Here is a 19,790-nt window from a genome sequence, read left to right as displayed (position 1 = left end):
TATCATGTTTGAGAATCAAAAATAAATGCACTTAGACCCTCATTCTCCACATGTCCCTACCATATTTAAAGCTGTGCTCTATCTAGGGTAGAAAAGGCCAAGGGCCAGATTCTGATCTCAGTTACCCCAATGGAAAGCAGAAGTAACTCCAGTGAACTCAGTTATACAATTAGTAAATGGGAGACCTTGGAGTTACATTTGATTTTCCACCACATAACTGATCAGAATCCAGGCCATAATTTTACATACATTTAGAAGAGTGGGCTACAAGAGGAAATTTATGTATTACACACACACACACAAACACACTGATCTCTCTTATACCAGTTTTACAGTTGTGTAATTCTAAGTCAAATTCTTCTTACACGTACATAGTGCTTTTCCCATTGAAATCAATGAAAGTTGCATGGCTGTAACCGAGAAGAGAATTTGGCCTATTGATTTCAGTGCAGTTACTCCAGGTATATAGAGGCTTAAATTAGAATCAGGGCATGGTTCTGTAGCACTTTTTGGACCTGATTCGCCACTGGACCCATTCCTCTTTTACACTGTTACTGTATTAAATTCAATAGTTACAATAGTAAAAAACTAGATTTTGACTGACAGACAAACATTTTGGTGTCTGCTCACTTAATTTAGTTTCCCATGGATGGATAATTTTCTAAATATTTCTCTTACCAATGTTCTGGATGACTCAAACCTTTGGATTATTAATACCAAATTCCATGACAAATGTATTTGAAAAGCAGGGAGTTTTAACACAGATCATGCACTAAACTCTTCTTTGTTCTAATTACACCTCCCAAGTGACCTCTTTAGAAAGAGAAAACAGAGAGGAAGCTAATATCTCCTAGAATATTAAATCATTTTTGCAATTCACAGAACTACTACAACATATTTTGTTAGAGAAACATAAATATTCTACCTCATTTTGCAAAGAGCTTATTCTGGTGCTAGATTCTGATACTCTTACTCACACTGAGTAACACCAGGTGTTACTCTAATCTAAGTTTATCAGGATCTGGGCTTTTATATTTAAACAGTTACATATCATGTGGCAGGCTCTTCTCAAAATGCAGCAAATGTTGTACACAGAAACTATAAAATATGGTGCCAACTCAATAAATACAATACTGAGAAGCAAAGTACAAACCCCATTGTACTTAAAATAGTTTGAATCACTGTTTTCATTCTAAATATACGTATCATGTGGTGTATGTGTAACTGTACTTTGTAACTCACTGAACAGTGCAGTTGCTTCCATCTTGTAAAGCTAATAACTTTGTTTTCTGACCGATGAAAGGAAAGCCCAGTGCATTTTTGAAAGCATAATACATTGTGCAGAAAGCAAACTAAGCCAGCTTTTCATCCATAACCCTTGTTTCTGCTTATTCCAAACTGCAGCTTGAATATTAACTATTCTAAAAATATACCCCACAGTTGCTTCTTCTCCAGAGGTAAAGCTGAAGCTGCTAGAATGCTGCAGGAGGAGCAGTAGTAAGGCAAAATCTGCCACTCAGAATAATAGCAGAGTTTAATCAATTCAAGTCTCCACTTCACCAAGCACTAAGATGACATTCTAGTAAAGTAACCCATTTGTCCACCACATCCCTAAAAGGGCACAGTCTAGGGAAAACAAATGGTAAAGTATTAATGTCAGTTATCATCATTTTCCAGGATCCTTGTTGTACATGATAATAGCATTTCTGATTTTCTTAGATCTAATGGGAAGAGAAATGGGTCATCTGATGATAGTCCTTGAAAGATCTGATGATAGAATCTCAGGTAAAATGTTCAAAAAGCCTAAGTGATTTAGGAACCTAATCTCTCAGGTACTTTTGCAAATTTTACTGATCCACAAACAGCTCAACAGACTGTGGTTGGCATGTGTGAAAAGATACCTTGCTGATACATTAAATCTGTAATAAACTTTACTAAAAACAAACAGTAAGGGCCTTGATTACTTGATTGCCTTCAGTCTTGCTAATTATCCTTTGCAACAGCCATTTGAGGCTTGTTTTAAGGCAGTGTGTGTGTTTTCCCCATTTGTGCTGACTTGAGGAGTCATCCGATTGTTTACTTTTCAAACTCAACCAACAGAATCATTCCATCTCCTATCCATCCCTTTCATTCATTAAGGGGTCCCCTAAATCACAAATAAATGTAAGGATTTGTCAAATTTACAGATTCATAGATTTTGAGGTCAGGAGGTCATCTGGTCTGATCTCCTGTATAACACAGGCCATAGAATGACTCAAAAATAGTTCCTGTTTGAAACCTGATTCAAAGAAAGCTATTGTAGCACCCGATAGATTTCAATGTCTTGTTGCCTTTTTAATTGAACAGTTCTAATGTATGCTAACTTGTTGGTTGGTTGGATTGTTTAATGACGGAGCACCATTTAACTTTTGGAAGTAGCCTTTAGCGTTTGTAAAATATGTCACTTGAATATCATGAGTACCAGAAGGGGAGCTAGCACATTGGGGGTCCTAAACAAGAATATTTCCCCTGCCCACACACACAAACACAATACCTAATAAAAAGTGAATGGCTGGGGGCGGGGGGCCTTGAGCAGCTCAGGGCCTTAAGCAATTGTTTAGTCTGCTTATGCAAAGTGCCAGTTCTGATGGGTACCAAGATTTGCCCACATACAAAGATATTAAACAAAACCACATTGTATCCACATTAAGATTTCACTCATTTCTTGCATCCGAAGAAGTGGGTATTCACCCACGAAAGCTCATGCTGCAAAACGTCTGTTAGTCTATAAGGTGCCACAGGATTCTTTGCTGCTCTTATAGATCCAGACTAACACGGCTACCCCTCTGATGCTCGACTCATTTCAAAACGAATCAAGTGTGTTCTTTCTTTGAATGTGAGCCCATGTTGTCTTAAGCACTACCCTTCTTTTGTAGTCCTTGTACCTCTTTCTGGATAAAAGCATGACAGTTTATTTTTAGTGAACTTTTTCAAGGCGTTTTATTTTAAAGCCTGGCTAATCTTTGCTGCTCCATGGACAAGGCTGATCTCTTGATAAATCTTAGCTCAGATTTGTGGTGAGCTGCAAGAAGATACCAAATGGCTTTTCAATTAATCCTCCTTTATATCCACCCCACTGAAGAGAAGACCTGTTGTAAATGAGCTACAGAAAGGCAGCTAGAATGGTTGTGACACTTCCCTGTTTAAGATTCTAGTATAATCTTAATAGTGTCTGGGGGAGGGTGGGCTCCACACACCTGTGTTTTTCGTAGTTTGTTTCTCTTTCTTGGGGTATTTTTAGAATCACTAGGGAGAAACAAATTCACACAGTTCTGCCTGTAATTGCTCACTGTATTTTAAGGAGGCAGGACTCACACCTGTCTCTAGTTTTCTTGCATTAGGCATGAGATTTTGTTATCTTTATTTTAGCCTCTATAACTACCACAGGTCTCTTTTCTCAGTTCGTGAAGAGGAGATGGACTTGTGGGTGGCAGATTTATGGGCAGCCCTTGATATTTTATTGTGTTATAATGCATGAGAGAGGCTACTCTAACCTGCCCTGGAGCCAGGGTTGGCAGAGACTCAGCCAAGGAGCTGACAGTCCCTCACAGGCCCCTCCCTGCTTCACCAGGCATCAACTCAGTGAAGCAGAGAACCTGGCCCTACAATGTTAAATATCTATAAAGGGCTCAATTCTGCAACTCTTATTTATGCATGTAGCCCTATTGGCTTCAATGGGACTGCTTGTGAGAGTCTCAGGGTACGTCTTCACTACCCGCCGTATCGGCGGGTAGCAATCGATTTCTCAGGGATCGATATATCGCGTCTCATCTAGACGCGATATATCGATCCCCGAACGCGCTCCTGTCGACTCCGTAACTCCACCAACCCGAACGGCGGTAGCGGAGTCGACATGGGGAGCCGCGGACATCGATCCCGCACCATGAGGACGGTAGGTAATTCGATATAAGATACTTCGACTTCAGCTACGTTATTCACGTAGCTGAAGTTGCGTATCTTATATCGATTTTCCCCTGTAGTGTAGACCTGCCCTCAGGAATTGGGGCCTGCAGCAGAGCTAGTCTCCAGGAAGCCTCATCAGTACAGCTGTCCTGCAGCAGGCTGGCAGACTGGCCCCACCACCTGATTGGATGCAGCAGGAGAAGCAGCTTGCTGGTTTCTCAATGCTCTTACCCACCACTGTGCATGTTCCTGCATTACCTTGTTCCTTTGCTCCTTCCTGCCTTGCATCTGTCCTGCCCTTGCCTTAAACTCCTCCTTGCCTGCTACCCTGCCCACTCCAGTTACTGACCTCTAGTTTGACTCTCACCTCTGGCTCCTGACTACAGATCCAGCTTGACCCTGGGCTCCGGTTCTCAGTTTCTGCCTTCAAGTTTTGGCTCCAGCTACCCACTCTGGCAACTAGGCTACACTGCTCTCATCCTGGTCAGCTGACAGAGAGCAAGTTTTGCAAAATTGGGCTATAACTCTTCTCTTCTATGCTACATAATCCCAGCATTTTCTTCTCCATTTCGGAGACAGAGATACAAATACCTACAAGAAAAGACTGCACACTGTACAATTTTTCCTAAAATGACACACCAATCTACTGCTAAGCATGGGATGTTTGTTGAATTACTGGGCAGCTGAGTGCCTTGTAAATACATGCAAATATCTCAGTGATACTCCACTAGATCTCATAAATGAGACTGTAGTGGTAGTGTTTTGTCCTATTTTGGGCATGAATTTCAGGTCTTAGATTCCTGGCAGCAATTCATACCATCTCTGAAGGGGAAGTCAGCTGGCTGATTATGGTAGCGTTTAACTCCTGCCAGTCTGTGCAAAGAGCACCATGGATACGGTTGTTGGAATAACAAATGACTTGGCTGCCTCCTAACTGGAAAAGAGGAAAAGATACGATAGTCCTAGGGATGAGGGGAAAATACCAGCAAGAAGAGGAATTGTTTTTGCTAGAAAGCAAGCCCCTGGCGCTTGCAGTAATTCACTATTTATCTCATTCATGTGAAGCAAAGAATGTGTGCAAAAAAATTGTCCTAATCACATCAGCTGAGAGACCTGGCCCATTCCCATTCACCTACATATTGTTGTGTTAGAAGGATTTCTGGAGCATTAGCCAGCCAGCCATCCTTTAGATCCATTACATCAGGCCCCGGGGGCTTTGCATGGTAATAATGATAGACGAGCTGAGAAAAAATTCCATGCGCTAAAATCCCAAAGGCATTTCCTGAGTATTTTATTGCATTTCTTGCTATTTGATTGGTAATGTTTCCTTTTACAGTGATGAGGAAGAGGGAGTTGTCTGTTATTTCTGAATCATGATTACTTCTGCCTTTACTGAGCAGTTCCAACATCCCCTAATGGCAGCCTGAGTGCGGGTTTGATAAATTGCACACACTGCTCACATGTTGAGTCTTTTTTATCCCCGTTGTTTAGTATCCATTGACATATGGTTCAGGATCTCCCATGGTCCTAGCCATTAGGACGCGCTTACCTCAGACTGGCAATCTGAGCCTTTTTCATGCACATAGCACTAAGAGACATACTTTCCCTCCTAGAATGAAGCTGGCCTTTTGAAAGTGATCAGACATCACAGTGATGAGCATAGACTATGCAGGTGGATAGGTGATCCTTCTCCATCAGTTGTGCTGTGCCCACTGACTGTATCCCAAAAACATTCCAGGGGGAGATTTTAAAGCCAGTTAGACTACCCATCTCTCCCCGAGAATTGATGAGAGGAGGTAGGCTCCTACTTTCCATTGTGCCCTTGAAAATCTCCCTCCCCCCCCTCAATGAAATAAGAGATATTAGGCCAGAGCTTGGCAACCTTTCAGAAGTGGTGTGCCGAATCTTCATTTATTCACTCTAATTTAAGGTTTCACGTGCCAGTAATACATGTTAACGTTTTTAGAAGGTCTCTTTCTATAAGTCTGTAATATATAACTAAACTATTGTTGTATGTAAAGTAAATAAGGTTTTTAAAATGCTTAAGAAGCTTCATTTAAAATTAAATTAAAATGCAGAGCCCCCCGGACTGGTGGCCAGGACCCGGGCAGTGTAAGTGCACTGAAAATCAGCTCGCGTGCCGCTTTCGGCACCCGTGCCATAGGTTGCCTACCCCTGTATTAGGCCAGTTAGGCCATAACACATGACAATCTAGGATTGTTCCCTGTAGTACAGCTGAGTGATTTGACCAATCCACAGTTAAAGGATGAAGTAATGGATCTTCTACTATTTCCCTTGGGAAACTATGTCACAGCCTAATTAATCTCATCATTAATAAATAAATACATCCATTCATTAGGAATTTTTTCTGGATACTCCATCTAATTTCTACTTTGTTTCATTCTATCTCACTATTCCTAATTATATCTCCTTGGATAAAGCTAATGAATTCCTTCTCCTTGGAATTGCAAATGCATGTTTAACTCTGGAGTTCTACATCTCAGCATGCTGCTCAAATATTAGAGGAAAATCCTGTGCTAAGCACTAACACACTACATGATTCTCAGATACTTAAAACTTCACACAAACTTATTGAGTTTTCTCTCCCTTATAAAGATAAGTAACAATCCTGCTTTGCTCTCTTATTTTGGTGGACTAATATAGAAAACTTCCCCATACTTGTGTGTGCAAAACTCTCACTCTACCTTTCAGTCTCTCCAAGTAGCCAGCTGTTGTGCTGTATATTCTAGGTCAGTTGCTGGGGTTAGTCTGCTCCCTCTTTTTTTCAGTTATTGAATTCCTATAGTTTTCTCAGTAACAGGAATGCACATTCCTTTCTGTCAGGGTGCAGTGAAGCATGAGCTGACTTGAATGACTGTCAGCAAGGCCACCTGCTCTTCAGTTTATTGTCTTTTTGATGAGCAATGCACCAGGTGGGTGCCTCTGCAAAGCAATGACTGTTACCTCTCTACTTCCCCTGTTTCATTTTTTCAGTGTGCTCATCAAAGTCCTGTGATGGGCAACTGAGCAGATATGGTTCATGTCTGTTTGGCTGATGAGGAAGCAGCACCTGCCCTAGACCCCTAGCACTCTTTTTCCATCCAAGTACATCTAACCTGTCTTTGATCTTGTTCCTGTATAGTAATGCCCATCTGGAGTGTAAAGAGAGCTAGAGGAGAGCTGTGGGGAAAATCTACATCCTCAAGGTTATAAAACTCCTTGTCAACATATAATGAAGCTTGAGCATATGCACCATCACTGTATGGAAAGGTAGGAGTGGAAGAACTCTCTCTATGGGCACCATGTAACAGAAGTAGAATCAAGATATCACCAGCCAACGGAATTGGTCTAGTGTAGTCATGCTCAGCTCCCCTAGACTTCAGTCAAGTTGCACCTGCCCACACTAAGTCTGAATTTGGCCCCAAAACATAAGTAGCTCTAAACCTAAATCCACAAAGGATGAAGACAGAGCTAGCTGCGCCCCCTGTACCATACTGAATTACCAGTTCTTGAAGGGAAATAATGTTCCGTCCTAGAAAGGTCCCCTTCATGATCCTAACCAGGACCTTGAAGAATGCAAATAATGAAAGACCCTGAAGAACCCATCCCAAATTTAACATGAGAACATTTTGGGGGCTGCATTAGTTCCAGTCAGATAATCAGTAAAACTATTGACATTCATTAAATCATCCACTTCTTCACAGCAATAGTCAGCCTTAGGGCCAAATTTTGCCCTTTTATATTTGAGCATAATTACAGTTGACTTCATTGGGATTTGCGTCCACTTATGCCAAGGTTGAATTTGGTCCCTAATGTATTAATTAAAGGCCTTCAGTTACCTAAGGCACAAATATGATACCCTCACAGACTGAGGCAAGCAGCATATGTTGTTATGTATAAATTCCTTAAGTCAAACTTAAATTAACTCTATGTTCCTCTTTAAGAACAAATGTTCAACATTTTCTCCAATAATTTGAAAATGTTACTGTGACAGGAGCCATCAACAAAACGTTTCAGTGCAGATAAGAAAAGACTCAGTGCAAAGACAAATTGGCTAATCAGAGAAACCTATTGTCCACACCTCTGAGAACTCAGTGAAGAAAGATCAGGCTTCATAATGTTTTAAAGTTGTTACACGGAAGCCTACGGTGTTCAGTCACTCACATCTTTTGAAAAGCTGAACATTCTGATATCCAGTTTTTAGGTCTTGTAGGAATAGTTCTGGACTTTCCACAACAGGATAATGTGTCTGCGATAACAGAACAAACGTACATGATTTTAGAGGTAAGGATAAGGCCTGTCCTCATAACTATCCCTCTGGTTCCCTTTGATTCCATTTTGAGATGTGCATCAATGCACAGAAAAAAATTCAGGTTTATGCCTCTTAAGAGTTTTGGGAAATTTTGCAAAACAAAATGTTAGGAGACTCTTTCTGAGGAGAATAAAGATGAGAAATGTATTATTTAACTAATAAATAGTTCAAGCTAAAACTTTGGACCTGAACACTCTATTTACCCTCACTTAGATAATCCAAACATCACAGTTTATCCCTACCTTTATACTGGCCTGGAACAAACCCCTGGATCTGAGCATCAGTGAACATCTGGAAAGTTTTAGTCTACACCCAGATCTAAACTCAGAGGCTTTCAGGCCCATCTCTACAACCATCCCATCTCTGCCAAGAAAAGCTGTGTAAAAAGCCAGGAAATGCCAGCAACATTATTTCTTGAATCATGATTTCTAAAATTACTGCATAGATTATAATTTAAAGTATTACTTTATTAAAGGGCAAAAAGTACTTTCAAGATTAAAAATACTCTGATTTTTTAATGAAATTGGTCATTTGATTTTTGAAACTTGAGGGAAAAATACGAAAAAAATTATCTTTAAATCATAGCCCACTCTTTGTGTTCATTAGATGGTACAATGGATTAAACTGCTGTGGCTGCTTAAAGGCTCTGAAAAATAGATCATATAGTTTGTGGATAAAATAAATAAATAAAAGAAAGAGGCTTATGGCCTACATAGCACAGTGACATTTTCTGCTATAAAAGTCTCCTAGCGTTTTCACAATGAGGCACTCAACATCACAGTCCACAGCTATAATGAATGTAGTACTGAATTTTCTTTTGCTGAAAACCATTAATAATTCACTCTTGAATAATCAACTTGACAATGTTAGGTTGCCATGGTAAGAGCCCTATTCATAAAAATGTATTTGGGCATGAACGCGGCATACTTGTCAAAGTGTGTGTCTGTGTGTGTGTGTGTGTGTGTGTATGTACAGACAGTTTCAGTTGGGGTTGCCTCAAAATATACATTCTGCAACTCATTTAATACTGTATTATACTTTTTTTTAACAAATCAGCAGAGGTCCATTGAAGTTAATGGAGCTGGAACAATTTATCCTGGTAGAAAATTTAGCCCTTAAACTGTAAGGCAGTTCAAACGTCACCAGTCTGAATGGGGTGAAGTGAAGGATTGTATTTTACATGTATCTTCTAGTTGCACTCATTTGTGGATACCTGTGAGTTTCATGTTCATATTGTAATAGACCAATGAGAGAGAGAGAGAGAGAGTGTTTGTATTTCACTGCCCTCTACTGTATAGAATCAGAAATGCTGAAGTGTATGTCATTGGGCCATGAATTTAATATATGTTAACGTGCTGTTGTAAAAAGGTCCATGTCATATTTTTGTGTGAGCTGAAGATAATGAACAGATACCCAAGTAATCACAAAACACTACTCTAATCAATACCCACATTGGCAGTCTCAGCAGAGAGACACAGGGCTGAATAGGCTATAGAGACTGAATTCCCTCATACTCCTACAAAACAGGGAAGTGGGGGGGTCCTCAAAGGCATGCTTAGAATTAGGCATCCAACTTCCAAGTGTGCCTTTAAAAATCTCCCTTGAAGCAGGCACACAGCTGAATCAGCTTCAGACATTGGCATAGCTGCTCCCTTTCTGCGGATAAATACAGAGTGAAATCTATTCTCCAGGGCCATCCATTCAGTACCATTCATGAGCACCAAATTCACTTCAATGATCAACAATCATTTTAACCTGATCTAAATCACAGCTACTGCTGTGGCTGGTGGAAGAAAATCGAGGGGGGAGGAAGGAATTTATGGGAGAGATGTATGTAAAAGAAGAGGCAAACATGCCCGGACAAAAGAAGGTGATAGGATCTAGCTATGGGCATCCTAAATAAACCCTATAGTTGAAAAGATTTGGGGTCAAATTCAGAAGCAATGATGGAAGCAAGGTGAAGCTAATGGAATAGCCTCTTCTACCATGCCTGCTTGTGGCTGCTTACCTTAAAGGGAAGTAGTTATCAGCTTCAGGTCTAGTTGTTAAAGAAGGGAGTGGGGTGAGCATCATTAACCATGAGATGAAGGATGTTCCAGTGGTTAGGGCGCTAGCCTGGGCAAATTGTCACACATGGGTTCAGTTCCCTGCTTTGACACAGACTTTCCGCACGAACCTGGGCAAGTCACTTAGGCCTAGTCTACGCTTAAAAAGTTAGCTTGACAGCCTCAGTGCTCAGGGATGTGAAAAATTCACACTCATTAGAGCGGTAGCTATGCCAAACTAACCCCCAGTGTAGATGTGGGTAGGTTGACAGAAGAATTCTTCCATTGACCTAGCTACCACTGCTCAGAGAGGTGGATTACCTACAGCAATGGAAAAAAAACCTTTCCATCACTGTAGGAAACATCTACACTATGGCACTGCAGCACCACAGCTGTGCTGCTGTACACCTATGGTGTAGATGTGGCTTTAGTCTCTTTGTGCCCCGTCTGTACTTCCTTACCTCACAGGGGTGTCGTGTACATGAATACAGAAGACTGTGAGACATTCAGCTATTTTGGTGATGCTATATAATACCTTAGATAGAACCAAATGTAGAATAGAATAGAACAGAATAGAATAGAAGTATGTTTAATGCTTTCTATTTTCATTTGGAATTTTATTGGAAGCAGATGTATTTAAATCTCCCCCTGCAGTGCTCTGATTTCATCATAGACATAACAGTACTGAGCTAATGCCCAGTGAGGAGCAGAAAGTACAACTGGCTAGAAACAATAGAATAACTGACCTGTCAGGTTATATTGTCCAAACTGGATGAAGAACAAAAAGTGAAGAACCAGCATAAGTGATGACAAAAAAAAATAATTTAAAAAAATGATGTTTCAGTAATTTAATGTATTATTATTAATACAGAGAAAGCTACATTTTAAATACATTGGGTCCAGTTCTGCCCTTTGATACATCTGCAGACAGAGTGGGTTTTGGATTTTTATCTTGTCAGTGTCCCTTTAAATACAGGGAAAGCAATACTCTACAATCATTACTTGGAAATGGTAGTGTCTCTGTTATTCCCTTAATTGGGCTTTATTATCTTACTTTCTGGCATTTTGTAAATAAAATGTCCACTTGCCATCTGTGAACTCTCTCCTCACAACCCCATAAAGGAAGTTTCTGCTTGGCTTGCTTTGGCTTTCTCAATACATCATTTTTAGTGTTAGTTTCACACTTTCATATAGCCCCCATATGTCACTGAAATTATATTCTATTCATATGGCACTATCTGAAGGCTATGTGATGGCAGAACTGGGAATATTGTCATTTTTAGCATCAATTCCTATATGCAGCATAAAGGTTGCTGAACAGTACACAGGGATGCATGTTACCTTTCCACACAGCCATAAGCAACTGTGTGCTTCTGCTTTCTCAAATTTTGATCTATTGGTAGGGTCTTCCCATGACTGGGGAGATTCAGCTCTGAGATCTCTGTCCTGTTCCTTATACACCAACAGTAGGGTGTTTAGTTACCACATCATAGACTGAACAAGCAAAGGCCTGTTGTTCTGACACAGAACTAAATGATCTTTGTATGATAAGTAGGCATGAGTCAAATTCATTTTGGGTACTGGAAGTTTCATCCACCAGGTTCAAACTTGCAGAGCGTGGTGTATGCCAGCTGATAACCGGATACAAGAGTGGATTTGACCATCTCCTGGCTGGATTCTAGAGATTCAATTCCAAGCCAGCGCAGGTTGGTGAAACTTCCAGCAAGCTGTAAGAAGATGTAAGTCAAAGTAAGTCCTGCAAACGCCTTATCTTGTAAGATACAACACCTTGGATTCCCTTGGACAGTGGCAGAATGTGTGTGAGTACTTCTAAAAGAGTCTCACTGAGTGTGTGGAAGTTAATAAAAGAAGACCTGACTTACACTTTACCTCTGAATTTGTGGTGTGTTCATATCTTGTGCATTATAACAGCCAACAGTGGAGCAGGGACCAGCCTGTTCCACTGAAAGCAATTTTTCCATGTGAATGCAATAGGAGCCTCTCTGAGCCAGAAAGAGCAGTGGGGCAAGTAAAAGTTCCCTCTGCGGACTTAACAGAGCTTTGTGGCTCAAATGTGGGGGAAAGTTCAGCTGTGCATTCTGAGAGAGTCTACAGTGACAACCCAATTAAGCAGTATGTAGCTGGCCACTGAAATAGTGGTTAGACATGTACCACATCCCTCACATGCCTTTCTAAATCATTCTTGTGATGAGTAAATATAACACAAACGCTGGAAAACGTAAATTGCAGTGATAAAAATAGGTATATGGGAAGCACTGTAGAAAATCCTGTAATGCCTTAATTGAGTTTATTTTAAACAACCCCCTGCACTGTTAGATACAACCCCGATATATTTTTAGCACTAATCCACAGTAATGCGTGATTCAGATATATTTATATTTTAACCATTGTTACTACAGTGTATGAACAGAAAAGATAAGAGAAAGAATCACTATGTAAAGCACAAATATGATTAGCAAGTCTGAGATACTGATATACTGTACATTAGTACAGGCTTTTGGTATAAATAGTATATAGGACTGGTAGCCAGGATTCCTGAGTTCTATTCCCAGCTTTGTAACCTTAGTCAAGTCAGTGAGGGGCACAGTTTCAAAAGTAAGTGTGCTAAAGTGCACATTGACTTTTAACAAACTTCCAGTGCATGCACGTAACCTTGATTTGGACATGCATATAGATATTTTTACCCTCAAGCCACAGTTTGTACATACACACAAACACCAGCTTTTGTTTAATGACTCCACCATGGATCATCAGTGAGAATTAAACCTAGGACCTTCAGCCCTGAAAATACAAGCCACTTCCACTCAAGCTATAAAAGTAACTACATTAGGTTGAAGCTGTAGTAGACTCCAATCCTCTATGTGCACCAGCCATTAGAGTAAAACACTTAACCAATGATCTACATTTGTATGCTCACACATTGCACATTTGCAAGTGTTTAAGTGCAAGTGCCTTTGAAAATGTGTCCACATTCTGTACTTTAGTTTTCGTCACAACACTTATCTATTACACAGGGATGTTGGGAGGTTTAGACAAGATTTATCAAATGCTCTAAGATCCTCACATGAAATGCACAATTGAGCCCCAATCCAAAACCCATTGAAATGAACTGGAGCCATTGACTTCAATGGGCTTTGGACAAGGCCCTAGAATAAGGTGACCAGATGTCTTGTTTTTAAAGGGACAGTCCTGTTTTTTGGGACTTTTTCTTATATAGGCACCTATTACCCCCCACTCCAATCCCGTTTTTTCACAGTTGCTATCTGGTAACCCTACCTTAGAAGGGAAAGATGTTGTTGTTGTTGTTGTTTGTTGTTAAATCCCAACAGTAAATCAGAGTGCTTCTCTTCCACCTTGGAGACTGTTTAATCAACAGTTCTTTCCTTGTTTTTGTTTGTTTGTTTTTGAGGATGGTAGGGATACTCAATACATTATTTCAGATCAAATATTTATGCATCAAAATAACTAGACTAGCTCTTTGTATTTGCTTTTACAATGGAGAATTATACTAACTTCCCAAATTATATACTTAAATCCCTGATACAACACAAAGATCGTTCTTGCCTGCCTTATTACTGCTTTCTGACTTGTTTTCAAATAATCCTAGAAGCTCTGCTGTACCTTTTGGCACTTAATGAAAACAAACACACATCCATCTAGCAAAGTATAAATACTGGCAGCTTGGAAACAGCTATAATCAGACAATGGAATAACTTGTCATGGAATAATTTATGGCCACATGGCATTAAAATGTTTTAAAAGGTGACTAGATTAAGGGCCAGATTCTCTGGCCTGCTCCACTGCTAAGGGAATTGAGAATGCCTTTAATTCTCCTGCTAAGGGAGCTCCCAGTCAGCACAGAGATGTCATGGACCCTGGACTCTTTAATTCCCCTCTCTACCTGTGCCAGCATTATTCTTCAAAGGGATATTTCTTCATTATATACAGTAAGCAATGTTGGGTCTAGTCTTGATCCCTTTAAAGTCAGTGAGAGTAGCACAAATCCTTTCTTGCAATGGCGTAGAGCTGGCCATAACTACAAATATTTCCTATAGGGTTCAGTAGAAAATGGGTCACCTCTTCAAACAGGGAGAACTGTTTAATGCATAAAGCCAACAATTAATTGTTGCCTGTTTCACAGACACATACCATTACATTCTTTCTTACTCACCTTTTTCCATGAGACATTGGACATCTCCTGAATGGCTGGTTGTCTTTCATAAATGATTATTTAACAGATTTGGTAACTTTTCTTTGCCCCCTGCTGCTCTGTTCTGCTGCACAGGATCTGATATAACATCACAGAGCATAAGTAATGAGAGAGAATCTACTTGTTGCAACATGACACGTGGAACCTTAAATTGTTAAATAAGCCATGGTTTTAGGGTGGGTTTTCACTGCATTTCTTGAATATTTTTCTGTTAACCCGCAAAGCAAACGCCAAACCATGTTTTTGTGGAATGCAATGAGCTGGCTATCTGCCAGTGTAGACATTTCCGTTCTGCCCTTCTTTGTATGTTTCACAGTGATACATTTCTAGTCACAGGGAAGTTTCCCATCCACTCTTCAAGCACATATTGCTTGATACCTTAAAGTTGGTTTCATTTCTTCCACTACTTTTAATAAGCACATCAATTGCAGCACAGTTAGAAACTGCAGTTGTAAGAAATGGAATCTGTCACTGCAAATAAAATGTTGTCAGGTTTTTCAGACATCATTTTAAACTGCAGCAAAAATGATCCAGAAAAAAGAGAAGAACCACATTATCCCATAGTAATTTAAATCTGATTTTTTCTTCTTGGGAAAACAAGGAAAGGAAAGGAAGCCACAGCTGTTCTACGCAAGTGAAATATGGCTTAATTCCCTCAGTTAGGTCTCTCTTCTTTGCTGCCTTCCCAGAGGAGAGGATCTACCTCCTCAAGGTTGACATGTATGAAAGGGTCGTCTGAAAGGAACTGATGGTCTTGTTTTTAAGATCCTGGACTGGGAATGAAGGTAATCAGGTTCAATTCCCAGCCTAGCCACAGACTTCCTGTGTGACTTTGGATAAATCACTTAATCTACCTTATTCTTCAATTTCCAATCTGTAAGATGAGCGTGATGGCCTTTCATTTGTCCCACCTTTTGTATGATTTGTCTGTTTGGGGCAAATACTGTCTTTTAGTATGTGCAAAAGTAACCAGGTTACAATCCCATTTCGGCTTCTAGGCACTATGTTAATAGATATGAAAGGAACAGCTTGCATCGCTCCACAGTGACCAGTCTGGCCAATCTAGCTAATATACTGATGAGAAAAAAGGTTACAAAAAACACAGGTCCTTGAGGGATGGAAGTGGAAGCAGAAGGAAAGGTGGATGGAGTAACAGGATGCCATATATATTTCTCCTTCCTTCCTTCCAACCCCATGTAAAAGACAAGAAAACAATGTATGAGGGATACAAGTTATGGAAATAAGTTAGTCATGGGGTGATGTATACAATTTACACTTCAGCACTTGGCCTCTAGGTTGAGACAACCCACATGGGCATCAGTTGTTGCCATTTGATTTGCTGTTATGGAGATGCATATTCAATAGAGCACCGAGTGTTGAAGGTTACCAGACTTACTCGAAGACTTCAAATAACAGTGGCTTTTAATCACTACTGACATCGGGTGAATTAGAATGGCTGACCCTAAGGCAAAATGCTCTATATCTCATTACCAGTCAGTTGGAGCCATCCAGCATCTCAGGCTCTTTGTTAGGAACGTTTTAGCAATCTTTGACCTATGGTGGTTGGTGTAATCCCCTCAGATTTGCAATGGCTGCTGTATTGATTCACAAAGCACAGGGTTTTTCTACCTGCTATGTGAAGCTTGAATAGAACAAACGTATTATGAATTGTTACTACCAAGTAGGATTAAAAATGTCGATAAACACTTTTGAAAGTCAATTACATTAATTAAATATTGTCTTTGTGTCAGTTGGCCAATATCTCTGCATAAGGAATCCATTTCATACACAACAGGTCATGGTGAATGGTGTACAACATTTGGTGCTGAACTTTCAAAAATTTATTGCATTTATTAGAGCCGAAAAATATCATAGCAAATGATGGGGGAAAACACCTAACTAGTAAAATATAATTGTTCAGTTCTATAGTATCATGGAAGTGCTGCATACAGTGGCCTACTAAGATGCTTCAGTGGAGCTTGCAAGTCAAAAAGGCAAATAATAATAGCAATGCTAGCATTTGATCTTTTTTATTATTACACCTTAACTTGTTCCCCCATGACATAGAAATTCACCAATACAATCAATGTGCCTGGCTTACTAAATATGACAAACAATGTAGCTGATTTGAAGGTGACTTGCTGCCTGTTTTGTAGTGAATAAATAAATGCTACAAATTCAATTTGTCATAGCCCACCTGAGCCCTTTTATACTGCGATGTCAAAGCATCATGGTATCAATTGCTGGTGATATTTTAATCTAGAAAAAGATTTTCAGAACAGGGACAACTTCTATTAATAGATGTTGGCATGTTCTCTCTATATGGCTTTGAGGGAATCTTGACATACATAGACCCTGCCCCAAACAATTTACAATCTCTATTTCTTTAATATATGTGTGCCTGGAGCCTAGCGCACAGTGGTCCCCAACCTGAACCTCTAGGCATTTCCATAATACTAATGAATAATAATAATAGTATCTTAAATGTACAGACCTCCTTCTATTCAGATGATCCCATAACATTTTATGAGATTAAACTGATATGTAACTCACCAGTTTAACCTACTGTTGGGGTGACATTCAGCAACTGCTTCATAACGCATAACAATACCACAGTTTAGGACAGGAAGTGGAGGATATAATTTAAACTGTGGGTACTATTTGGGTATGCAGACTGTAATTATCCGTATCTGAATTTGGCCAAGGCATTGGAGTTAACATTTTTGTTCTAACAAAGAGTGTCATGAACTCCTTAACTGCCACAGGACCTTGGTACTGTCTCTTTGAACAAGAGCACTTTCAGAAGTATAGTGCCTCAACAAAAATAGCATTGATCAACACATCACTGTCATCTTATTCATGTAGAGCTTTTTCTTTCCTTTTTTTTTTAAAGGTAATTGTCATATGTGAGTATGAACCAACCTAGTAAAAGTTTACAACCCCTACTGTATTGTTGCTTTACCTTTAATCATAATTTGATATTTACAAGCAAGGTAAATCAATAAACTTGCAAGGAAGTGAATACAAATTAACCATGAGTCTTAGCTGAAACAGATAGGAACGTTGTGCAGAATTTAGAAACATGCAGTAAAGACAATAGGTACTCTCATGAACATACTGACATGTATTCCATTAGAATTTGAGGGATTCTCCGAAACTGCTGTTGTACAGATTATCAAATCCAGAGATAGGCAACCTATGGCACGCATGCCAAAGGCAGAACGCGAGCTCATTTTCAGTGGCACTCACACTGCCTGGGTCCTGGCCACCAGTCCGGGGGGCTCTGCATTTTAATTTAATTTTAAATGAAGCTTCTTAAACATTTTAAAAACCTTATTTACTTTACATACACCCAGGGGTGAGCTGCAGCCGGTTCGCACGGGTTCGCGCGAACCCGTTGTTAAATTTAGCAGCCATTTTAGAACCGGTTGTTAAGGGCTGCTAAATTTAGCAAAAGTTCCGGCCCAAACTCACTTCCCGCTCCTCTCCTGCTCCGCCCCCTTCTCCTCCCCCTCCCCTGCTTCCCGCGAATCAGATGTTCGCGGGAAGCCTGAACAAGCAGCATGGAGGCAGGTAAGCTGGGGCGCGGAGGGGGAGGGGAGGTGCGGCTGGCTCAGCAGCTCCCGGTCCCAGACCACGGCTCCCTCCAGCCCAGCACCGGCCCGGGGAGTCGGGCCCCGCGGCTGCCGCCGAGCGGCTCAGCCCCGGTGCCGGCCCGGGGAGTCGGGCCCCGCGGCTGCCGCCGAGCGGCTCGGCCCCGGTGCCGGCCCAGGGAGTCGGGCCCCGCGGCTGCCGCCGAGCGGCTGGGCCCCGGTGCCGGCCCGGGGAGTCGGGCCGAGCGGCTGCCGCCGAGCGGCTGGGCTCCGGTGCCGGCCCGGGGAGTCGGGCCGAGTGGCTGCCGCCGAGCGGCTGGGCCCCGGTGCCGGCCCGGGGAGTCGGGCCCCATGGCTGCCGCCGAGCGGCTGGGCCCCGGTGCCGGCCCGGGGAGTCGGGCCGAGCGGCTGCCGCTGAGCGGCGGCTGGGCCCGGTGCCGGCCCGCGGAGTCGGGCCGAGCGGCTGCCGCCGAGCGGCTGGGCCCCGGTGCCGGCCCGGGGAGTCGGGCCCCACGGCTGCCGCCGAGCGGCTCGGCCCCGGTGCCGGCCCGGGGAGTCGGGCCCCACGGCTGCCGCCGAGCGGCTCGGCCCCGGTGCCGGCCCGGGGAGTCGGGCCGAGCGGCTGTCGCCGAGCGGCTGGGCCCCGGTGCCGGCCCGGGGAGTCGGGCCGAGAGGCTGCCGCCGAGCGGCTCGGCCCCGGTGCCGGCCCGGGGAGTCGGGCCGAGAGGCTGCCGCCGAGCGGCTCGGCCCCGGTGCCGGCCCGGAGAGTCGGGCCGAGCGGCTGCCGCCGAGCGGTGCCTGCTCTGGTCCAGCCGGGCTCGGGGAGTTGGGCCCCGCGGCGCCGGTCGTGGTCCTGGCAGAGTGGACCCGGTCCCCAGGCAGTGTGGTAAGGGGGCAAGGAGGGGGTGGGTTGTGGGGGGGTGGATAGGGGTCAGGGCAGTCAGAGGGCAGGGAACAGGGGGATTGAATGGGGGCAAGGGTCCCGGGGAGCAGTCAGGAAAGAGCAGGGTTGGATGAGGTGGTGGGGGCACTCAGGGACAGAGAGAAGGGGTAGTTGTATGGGGTAGGGGTTCTGGGGGCCCATTGAGAATGAGAGGAGGGGTTGGGTGGCGGCAAGGGGCAGTCAGGGGACAGGGAAGGGGGGGATGGGTCAGGGGTCTCGGAGTGTGTGTGTCAAGGAACATGAGGGGTTGGATGGGGCACGACCCCCCCCGGAGGGGGGGGAAGGAGGGAACCCGTTGTTAAAATTTTGGAGGGAGGAGGGAACCGGTTGTTAAAAATTTGGCAGCTCATCACTGCATACACCAATAGTTTAGTTACATATTATAGACTTATAGAAAAAGACCTTCTAAAAACGTTAAAATGTATTAAATCAGAGTGAATAAATAAAGACTCGGCACACCACTTCTGAAAGGTTGCCAACCCTGATCAAATCAGTAGCCATAAGAAAATTCCCATATTTTAGCAGAATTACAGCTGACATTCAGGAACTCTGAAAACAATATATGACTATATGTGGTTTTGAATAAGCTGCAGTTAGAAATGTCATAAAGTATCATGGATTTAAAGAGCTAATTCAGAAGAGAGGTTTTTTTTATTTCTAAATACAAAGCCTGATAGCTTTTAATAGTGGAGAAAGTACTGACATTTACTGCCACCTGTTGGGA

This window comes from Mauremys mutica, chromosome 4, assembly GCF_020497125.1.
Source record: "Mauremys mutica isolate MM-2020 ecotype Southern chromosome 4, ASM2049712v1, whole genome shotgun sequence".
NCBI classification, from domain to species: Eukaryota; Metazoa; Chordata; order Testudines; family Geoemydidae; genus Mauremys; species Mauremys mutica.
The sequence above is the reverse complement of the archived record's forward strand: the minus strand, read 5'-3'. Positions refer to the sequence as shown.